Consider the following 11,087-nt stretch of genomic DNA (forward strand, 5'->3'; position numbering starts at 1 on the left):
TAAAAATAAACCTGCTTCAAGAACAATAACGCAGGACATAAAAAATCAATTCCCTGTAATTCGGCAACTGGCATTTAGCTGAATTATTGTGATATACTCTGAAAGCAAATCATAAACTGCTGTAACATGTGGTAGTAAAAACAGCGACGTGACCATCTAAGGAAAACAAATTAGCATTTGTCGTGTGTTAAAAATCAGGTTTTTCACCTGGAAACTTTCATTGTTTGTTTTATTAAAGCTCTGACATCCGAGTCGCGCGAATAAAAGCAATCGGAACGAAGCCCACGAAGTGTGGTTTCTGTATCTTTGGAAATAATGCAGGCCTTTATTTATTAAATTGGTAGAATTCGTAATGAAAAACATCGCTTTGAGTTTATTTTCGCGTAAAAACAGCCACTTCGCGTTCACTTTTACCCTCTTTGCTTTCATTTCTATAATGGAATCTTTTTGGTCGATAAAACATAAAATTGCCTCCGGAGTGACTACATTGTTGCCAGTTGCTCGTTTAGGTGTTATTTATTCGATCTCCTCCTAATTTGCAAATAACAGTTTATAATTGACCCTCCACACAAGGATCTATTTTCGTACACAAACACCTGAAAAAATTTCAAACGACGTAATTGGTGAATTACTGACGTACGGTGTAAAGGTATGGGGCCGTTGTAACAATTACGATAAATCACTGCAAGCCGCCAGATTGACACCAAGTGGCGAGAAATGAGATTTTTCTGGGTCACTTAATCGTGCGAGAATGAAAAATATCTGATTTGAAAGACTAGGCATTAATTCAAAAATAATGCGGGCTTGTTCCAAGAGGTGCCCCTATTTTTAAAATTAAGTGGAATGTAAAATTAACCTTCGAAGGTTGCACATTATGTTTTACACTTTCCGCCTACATCGTGCCTCTTTTCATTATTTTCATTTAATTGTAGTAGGTATATAAAAAATTATTACTAGTTGTTACGTTTTTTTTTAACTCGTGAGGAGACTAAGCTATTCAATTTGTGTAAGTAATGACTTAATGAGAGAAAATTTTCGTCTCTATTTACTTTCCCAATATCATTATTTGTCAATTATTATTGTTTTTCTCTTTCTTCAAACACACATATCGAAAGCAAATACATACAAACAATTTTCCTCTCACTTATCTTATCAGACGTCAGTGATTGGTCGATATCACAATGCCCAAAACCTACGTCGCTTATTAGTTATGTTGTTGTTATGATATTATTGTATTTTTTGGTGTTTGGTATTGGAAAATACGTAGAAATATACTTCTCTTCTGTTGTTCTATAATAAGTGAAAATTATACAATGTGTTTTTAAATGATTCTCTTCTGTGAATTTCTCAGAAAATGCCGCTTCATAGAACTAATGATATGCATTTAAACATTGAATATTACAATTTTCCTTTTATTAAGACTCGAATTTGGAAATAAGCTTTGATAATAAAAGCGTTTTCTTGCACAGTGTAACAATTTAGTTGCATTTTAATAATTTTTTTTAAAGAAATTAATTGAATTTCATAACTGACAGATGTGACATTTATTGACAGAGGATTCAATTGAGTAGAGCGGCACATTTTTTTTACATATAAATCAATTTCAAAGTGAACTAGATAAGAATCATTAAAAAACATTGTATAGATATACTTTATTAAATTATTCAGTTGCTCGTAAAATGAGAAAAAAACGTCGTCTGTCCCTCAAAAAAATTTTTGGATCCAAATTATTTAAAATTAATTGCTAAGAAGGCACATTTTGCGTTAAAAAGATTTTTGTACATATTAAACAAATACATACAATAAAACTTTTATAATCCGAACCAATGAATATAACAAGTTGAGTATATGAATTATGAATGTGTATTTATTTAAAAAAAATACGGGGCTTATCTCTTCAAAGATTGTTTTAACTTTGAATTAAACTAAGACAGCAATAAACATTTGTCATTACTCATTCATTAGTATTTAGAAAAAGGCTTTTTTTCTGTCTAGGTTATAACATTGTAAACGTTTTTTGAATAAAAATTACGTAAACGTATATGTTTTATTTTACATTTTTAAAACAATAAATACTAAGAACTCGTAGCTGTTCTGAACAAATATTTAAAAAATTCATATCAAATATTAATAGATAAAAATCAGCATTTGCCATCAGAAACGAAGTTGTTTCTGTAGGTATACATATTTTTTAAATAGTTTATTTAATGCGTCAAATAAACATTAAATAGGTTTCTATTTCTATTTTATTATATTTAATAAAAACTTAAAAAAACGTTTAAATTAAATAAAAATAATGACATACAACAATAAAGGACTAATGAATACTAATGTAAAAGACGTTTATTAATTTTTTTTAACAGTATGTACAGATGATTTAAAAAATTATACGACATACGTGACTATTTTGGGTTACTATACTATTTCGTCTACTTTATGGATAATTTTAGAGGAAAAACTATGACCACTTATGTATGCACTAGAATTCGGTGCACTTGCATACAGTTCAGTCTACAAGCGTGGGCGGATTAAACAGGTTCTACTGTACCATGGCAATAAATTAAATTCCTCATTAAATTGGTTTTTGCCAACTTAATTTTAAAGTCACAGACCACCTCAACGAGAAACTTAAATCTTATTAAAAAAAAAACAATTCGGGAAAATGCCACGTTGGCGTTTTTACAACTAATATTCCAATCTAAAGAAAAGGTTTTTACTGTTAATTAAGAAATGTGTTCACATAATTTTTAATCGAAAAACAAACTGTTTGTTTAATTCTTGTCAAATAAAGAAATCTTGGGTACGCTGTTTCCTGAATTTACATATTTGTTTTTCCTGTTGTGGTAATAACTGTCATAAACAACAAAAAACTGTAACCAGATTTATAGGTAAAATAAATCACGACCAATTTTTCAGTAAAATCGATAAATGGCAAACTCCTGTTTAATATTCTGATTGCAGTATAATTATAAAGCTAGTTTTAAAACAATAAAATTCCGGTCAGTGAACTAAATAAATCTACCTACATTTACATATTTTTACCTTTACGTCTAGAGGGTGATTGTAATGTAAACCTGTCTATTACCAAGTGCGACAATTACGACATTATTTTTTGTGTTTTTAATTATTGAGGCTCAAGTCCATAAGATTTTTTTCCAAGAAAGACTTGAGATTCGTTTACAAAAGTAGAACATTCGAACAGATATTTCTTTTCTGTGGGTTTTACCCGCCGTTTGAGTCTTCAGCATAATTCAGTGCCACCCAAATTGGGTTTATTTGAATCGGCCTCTCCCTTCTCCTTAGTTCGTTAATTTATTGGCATGTAAAACATAAAATATGTACCACAAATGCACCCGAATAATGAAACGTATCTCGAGCGTGAGTCTAGTCGATTTAAATCTAGTGAAATGCAAATTTATACGCCGCTAACCTGTCAGCTATTTGTCACGAGCCAACGCCAAAATAAATAGAATTTTAAGTAACTTTAATGCAATTTAATAAAATATGCGCGACGACTGATGACCTACTCGAGCAACTACTCTGCGCAATTTTTCTCTTTCAACTTTGAAATTTTGAAAATGTGGCCATGATGGGGCTTGCGAAAGGCGCGTAACCTTCAGTCTAATGATCGTGAAGTAAGAATGCAGGTTATTGTTTATAGAACGGATGAAGCGTATAAATTGTAGCTTACAGACTTCATAAACCTTGGTAGGTTGGGTAGGTCGATCAGGTCGTGTATCGTGATAAAGGCCCGTCGGGAACACTCTCCGATCGTGACTTTCATTAAATCTGACGTCATACAAACCCCAAAAAAGACTACGACACAATGTGTTTTTAACAAGCCTTGTCTATCACCACGCAAAAATCGATCAATCTTCAAGATTAAGCGAAACAAACAACGATTCAATTAATTAAAATAGGAATTGATGAATAATGATGGAAAAAAAGCGCCTGTCAGGAGTGGGATTCGAACCCACGCCCACAGAAGTGGACTGCGACCTGAACGCAGCGCCTTGGACCGCTCGGCCATCCTGACGTTGCTCCCAATCCCGCACCGCTCGCAATTCAAGCCCACGGCCACAACGCAACACTTTAATCCCTTTCAACACCACAATAGCCGAGCCATGCTTTAAAATGGTTCAAATTTCGATTATTAATCAAATACTTTAACTCTGGGGCACCACAATTACAAAAAACACGTCAAATCAATATTGATGTATGCAACCCACAATGCGCGCGTGCACGCAACAGTGACGAATGTTGTGGAATTCCTGGAAGGGAAAGTAGCGTGGATTCGGGGTTATTGTCGCAGGATTTCGGCAATGGTCTTGGCTAGACGGCGGCAATGACATTGACCTGCCTGCCGACGCCCCCGACGCTGCATCATTGATTACAAACTAACACCAGACGTACCTCGCCCGGCCCTCCTGTATCCTGTACAATTCACCGCCCCCACGTCCTTGCTCGAGGACGCGGCGCTCTTATCAATGATCGCGGAACACAGACGTCTAGAGCGCTTTCAATATTTATGACAAAGGTTTTACGTCGACGCTTAGAAAGCTACGTTTGAGGAGGGTTTTTGAGGCGTCTGGGTGCAATGCACCACTATTGTACTGCTTATTTGCTGTACGTGCTACCACAATAAACAATTATGGGTTTAGAATACTGGCAATTGCCAATTTGGATTACTCAAACCCCAAAATTTTAAGGTGGTATTTAATTTCCATGATTAATGCGCAAAAAATGCAAAAGAATCGAACACATTTTTGTGAATTGTATACTTTATGTAAATAATGACACAATTTTTGCCCACACACGCATTCATTATCATAATTTTAACAAAAATAACAAAATACAAGCGTCAAAGTAACACAATGATCGTGGCCAAAATTAGGGGTTTAATTCTCTGTTTTTTTTTCAAAAATTAAGTAAATTTTGCGGTTAAGTACATATTTATAAACTGTTTAAACATATTAATGAGTTGCGCACGCTATAATGAATGTTTATAAATAAGGCTGTCTGAAAAAAAAACGGAATCTTTGGTGGTTATAATTATGTAAAATGTAGGAGTATTTATTTTAATTTGTAACACACATGTTCACTTTTTTCTAAAGATAAACTCATAATTTTATATGTATTAATATTAAATACTTACCTACGTAATTATTATTAATTATTATTATTATTTATTAATATTGATACTCGATAGCAACATTTTTTATTTGTTAAGTAGGCAACCAACATTTCACCTAATAATAATAATATTAATGATTATTGAATAATAATTCTTTGTTGTTAACATTTTTTATCGTTTTCTCTCTTTATCTAATTATTAATTTTTTAATTGTATGTGATCTACTGTATGGGATATTCAAATATTAAAAATTTTTAGGAGAAGCTAAAAAAAGATTTCACGTGCATCTAAATATACCAACATAATTTAAGTAAAAAAAATACTTATTTTTTTTATTAGTAGTAAATAACTCGTTTTGTTTTAAAAAGAAGTTGTAAATAAATATATAAATAATTAAACAAAACTATAAAATCAACAAAAAAATGCTGTTTTAAGCTCTTCAGGATTTCAATTTTTTTTCTAGTGTATTGTTCGTCCATTTGTTAATTATTTCAGGCCAAAAATATCGATTTTTATTAAATCATGTAATAAATAATAGTACATGTTTTTTAGGATTTTTTTTGTATCCAGTTTTTACTTTTTTTCAGCTAATTGTTTTCTTATTGTATTGTGTTTTTATTCAAAATCTAATTATGTTTCAATTTATTAGTGTGTCTTATTTTCAGTGTTACAGTTTTTTCAATTGCAGTGTTCGCCAATTGTTAACTTTGACTTTTTTAAAATATTTTTTTTAAGTATGATAATTGTAATAATTAATTTTTCCACACCGACAATGTAAATTTTAATTATATGTGTGTAAGTCCTACTTTTCTAGGATCCTTAACTTTTGTGTAATAAACTAATAAATTTAAAAAAATGTATTTTTGTCAAAAAAAATCAAAACATTTCAAAAACTAAGCAGAATCGACCATTTTATTTGCTCGTGTTTTATTTGTTCCTGGTGTGAGTAATTTGTCCAATAAAAATATAAAAATCACCTCCAACTTGTTTATCTGGTGCACAAAAAATTGCAAGATGATTGAAGCTTTTGTCATTGGAGCGATATTGCACTCCCAACTGGAAAACAAACCAATCATAAGGCGATTAAAACTGAGCAAAAAATTGCTTGATTATTTTGTAAATGTCGGCCAAACCATCTGGAATTCCGCTGTTTTCTAAGGAAATTTCAAGTCTTCTATTACACTTGGGTTCAAAAATCGTGCATAAACTGTGGATTGATTTGATTTAATAAAGATTGATTCTCGCAATTAGTTCGTGTTCTACTAACTCAAACATTTCGCAAGGTTTCCAACAAAAACTCAGTTGATTCGCAAGATTTCTTTACAAAATTAAAAAATAGACCAAATTAATTAATGGCTATTTAATTATTAGGTACTTAATATTTTTTTGGATAAGATTAACAGTTTCTCTTCATTTTCAGAAATTAGAATTACCTGTATCTGTTCTGGAAAATCAAGTTCTTGACTGATTCTGTAAAATTTTGGAAACTGTAGAGAGGATTTGACATAATCATATATATTCTTGTTTTAATAGATAACTAGTTTTCAAAATAAATTGTCTGTTCAAAAGAAAAATTCAGTTGGATTTCAAGAGATTTTTATTTTTTTTTAAATTAAACACAACTCATTACTACAATTTAGGCAAAATTGAATATAGTTACTTCTAATTTTGCAGAACTAGTTGTCAACTAATTAAAAACATTAGTTTTAAAAATTACGACTACCAATTTTTATAATCAAATATATTATTTGATTCACGTAGAATTTTTTTGTTGAAGAATAATAAAAGCTTTTCAAAATGAACAACATCTAACAACTTTATTTAGCTGCAAAAATGTAATAATAATAGTAATAATATTGCAACAACATACTTAAAGATTCAATTTTATTTATTATTTAGAAGAAAAGTGAATCAAGTCACATGTATAAGTATTTTTATTTATCCTTGTTATCTCTAATTAGCATCTCCAGACTCAATAATATTATTATAATCAGCAAAACTTTAATTAAAGTCTTCTGAATGATTAAATTTTATGACGTCCTTGCATTTTCCAGTATCTTTTGTAATTTCCTTCCAACATAAAGCCGTTTTATCATCAAGTTTAGTACAAAAAAAACTCAATGGCTTTATCTAGGTGGTTTTACAAGTTTCGGGAACGTTCTCTTTGAAATTTTTGCCCGTCCGTCACAAAGCCATCAATAAATCCCCCCCTTCGTCCTTCCACCCCTTCAAAACGCTCCAAAACCTCCAAAAACCCGTTCCCCCATAAAGGTGTTCAAAACGGCACCCATGCAGCTGGCTTTTATTACAGAGTAGGTGCGGGCGTTTTTCCAGTCACGCTACCCCATCCATTTGCATCTAATTCCGATAGCGTCCTGTTTTTAATGCGAAAACATTAATTCTCAATTTTCGATCGCATGATTTCGCGTCGAAAATATCACCCAAGTGTCGTAATGATGCCACCGTATGGCGTGGATTATAAACAGAAGTGCCCCAACCTACCCTAACGTTTATAATCATATAAAAAGCGTATCGTGCCAGTTCGAGGACAACACACATATCCAGGTGAATGACGTCTGGCGTCGCGACGCCCGAACGCCCTTGGGAATGCGACGTCATGGTCATTGCCTTGTTGCGCTCTACCCCTACCCCTGTTCTTTGTCTATACGGCTGCTTGGCTTTTATTAATTTTATTCTGCACCACTCACGTGGAGACAATGGAAATGAGCCACTTCGCACGGAAAACTGCACACGTTTTCCGATATTTCTTTGTCCGTTGTGGCAAAAGCAAAGAAATTAAATTTGCCGCGTTAAGAATCGTGCAGAATTCTAAATAATGCTCGAGGTGGAGGCAACAGATGTCGCTGACAGGAAGAAGTGTTCAAATGTTGCAACTTTTTTAAATACTTGAGAAATACACCTAATTTACAATTTCTAGAAACCTTTATTAAACCAACTGAAAATCTCGATACACTTTCTGTGTTCGGTGTTATATTTCACAAATATTTACCGAGCTTTCTGTAAATGTGAAAGGTGACATGCAGTAAGACACAGTTTTGTGTGGATAAATATTGATCCAATAAACGAACTTTTGGTGGGCAAATATTTATGCTCCAAATTATAAACATGCAATAAATTAGTTAAAATAAACACTACGCTCATTTAAAATTCTTTTATATCAGTGGAGTAAATGTAAAAAATACTAATTAATCGGTCAAAAATTGACTGAATTGTTATCGCTGACCTGTAAAATATTGATTACTTATTTGTGTTGTTGCATTTAATTCTCATTTCAGTGATAAACCTATCCATTGATGAGCAATAAAAATGTTTACAACTCAGCTGTTATTTATAATTTTGCTCGCTATCAAATGTCATTTCAACTAGGACATAAGGTGCGTTTTTGGAGTCAAAAGGTTAGTGAATGGTTGGCAATTTTCTTCTAAATAAATGAGTAGATAGGCAATTATTTTTTTTATTTTTTACTGTAACTATGTAACAGAGGGTTTTTCCCTTAAATTAGTCAGTAGGGTTGTCTATTCAACTACAATTTTTCGTCGAAAAAGTTTGCAGCTTGGCAAAGTTGAAAATTGGGTTCAAAAATTAGAAATATTGATTTTGTAACTTGATGTTTTAAAAAAGACGAGTCATAAATGGATCCGTGAATTGTCAACATAAACCCCATTTCTAAATTATAAAAACGTTAATGGCTCGTTAGAGTACATTTCAAAATATGGGTTTAAGATTAATTGATTTTCTAATGGTTTTGTGGTTTACTAAATGACATTGCACAAGCAAAGTTAATAACCTTTTTTTAGATTCATTTTCCCACATTAATTATGTAGTACACAATAAAACAATGTTAAAAATAAATCAAAATAACACTTTTGGCTTTGCTCTAGATGATTTAAAAAATTGGGTTAACAAATCATTATTAACTTTTTTTTAACTTTTTTCAAAATAAAATTAATTATTAATATAATTTTCGTACAAAATAGACTCTGCTTTCTCTTTATTTAAACTTAATTTTAAGAATTTGACAAATGACTTAAGCCCTTGTTTATTTTCCAGAAAAAAATGTTTAGTTCCACGTATAATTTACGTCAGAATTAAACTAATTCAAGTCAATTGCGAATTAAAGTTTAGTTGCCATTAACACGTTCTATAAGTTTTCTGTTATATTTCTGTAACCAAAATTATTTATTTAATTCAAACAGAAAAAAATCGCAAAGTTATTTGAATTTTTTTAGTTCTGCTACCAAGTTTTTTTGATAATTATTGATAACTTTTAAATTAAATGAAAATGTTTACTGTTCTCCAAAACTAAATCAGGTAACATAATTTTTGTTTAAAATAGGCTAAATTTATTTTAAACTTGATTTTATGTAAAACAACAATATTTTAAATAATTTATAAACAATTGTAAAATTTCTAACTTATATATTTTTATTTTCTGAAATTTTTTAAATTCAATAATTATTCAGATCTAGTAATTATTGTTATTAAATACTAGTTCCTACTTATTTACGCTTATGTAGTAACAACTTAAACGATTTTTTTAGGTTTGGCATCGAAACAAATTAGATTTGAATCAGTTTATGTTAGATTTATGTAGAAATTATTATTTTCAAACATTGATGGATAAAGACAAACATAAAAATTGATGATAACTTTCTATGGTTGTTAAATTTTTCATTAAAAAAATACATTTTTATTTAACTTGACATGTGTTACAATTTAATGCGAATTGGTTTAAATCTGAATTAAATTTTAATTTCGCATTATATTTATTTTGAAACTACATCTAGTTTGCAGTACGATAATTTACGACCATGCCTGCTTGTTTTATTGAGAAGTCATTTTCAGTTTGTTTGACCGTACCTGACTGTACCATTTGTGATTTCTAAAATAGAAATTTCCAGTGAAGTCATAAAAGACTATACTATTTATAAAACACACTGTATACATATAATTTCACCAAAATATTATTTGTTTTAGTATTTATTTATCCTTCGACAAGTCTAAAGATCTAAAGTTTGTTATTTTTCCAGCTTTATTTACACAGAATTTGGAAACTGGAAGTTTCTAAAATTAAGATAAAAAACGTATCTTTTTTGTTCTAAACCAATGATGGTTTATTTTTGTTATTCAAAGCTTTGCAAAATCCACTCAATCTAGCTCCGCTTCTAAAGATTCCTTTGAAAGTACCAAGGAATGTTCTAAGAAAAGACAAAATTGTGCCTTGAGTCTAAGATTATTTCCTTATACAAATTTTTTGCCTTCGCTTCAGGCACAAAAGTTTTCTGAGTACAATTTATCCCAGTTTCCAGGTAGGAGCCCCATTTTGGCAGGTGCAACATCGCACCTTCGTAGCTACTTGAAATATCTGAAGAAAGTGTTAAGTAACAGCAATGCTATTACATAAAAACTTGTGGAATTCAACAATCTCTCAGAAACTCCAAATTGACGTCAGATTTTCAGTAGTGGTTTTCCAGTCCACGATGGTTTCAAAGATCAGGATAAATGTTACTTAAGACCATGTGATTGCACAAACGTTAAATGAACTCATTATCTGACGTTGGAGGAGAAAGTATTGCCGATTACTACCTTGGGTTTTTACTTATTGTAACTCCCTTTAATAATTAGTAATTCCCCGTTTTTTGGCGTAGTTAAGACGCAGTTAATTTTGCTGATTACTGGAAACTATTGTTTAGATGGCCTTCGCGACCTTTGGTGATAACAAAACGGTCACTTTTGCGTCAAGACACGGAAACGCTCGTTCAGCATTCAAGAAAATCAATCAGACGATTTTTCAAGTTTTCCGGTTTAGTGTATCATAATGTCCCAACAGTTGGTGAAAGATACACTACTTTACTGGTGGAGCATAAAATCGGCTGAGCCATATGGCACTTTACAGTAACGCAGCACAATTAATTAAAATTATTAATAATAG

The 11,087-nt window shown here is 31.2% G+C and overlaps 1 non-coding gene across 1 annotated transcript; it reads right to left on the reverse strand.

Moving 5' to 3' along the window:
• Positions 1 to 3,952: 3,952 nt before the first annotated feature.
• Positions 3,953 to 4,036, reverse strand: TRNAL-CAG (transfer RNA leucine (anticodon CAG)). Its single transcript has one exon. It is a non-coding gene; the product is annotated as a tRNA-Leu (tRNA).
• Between the last annotated feature and the right edge of the window lie 7,051 nt (positions 4,037 to 11,087).

The sequence above is a fragment of the Tribolium castaneum genome, chromosome 2 (genome assembly GCF_031307605.1).
Source record: "Tribolium castaneum strain GA2 chromosome 2, icTriCast1.1, whole genome shotgun sequence".
Taxonomy (NCBI): Eukaryota; Metazoa; Arthropoda; class Insecta; order Coleoptera; family Tenebrionidae; genus Tribolium; species Tribolium castaneum.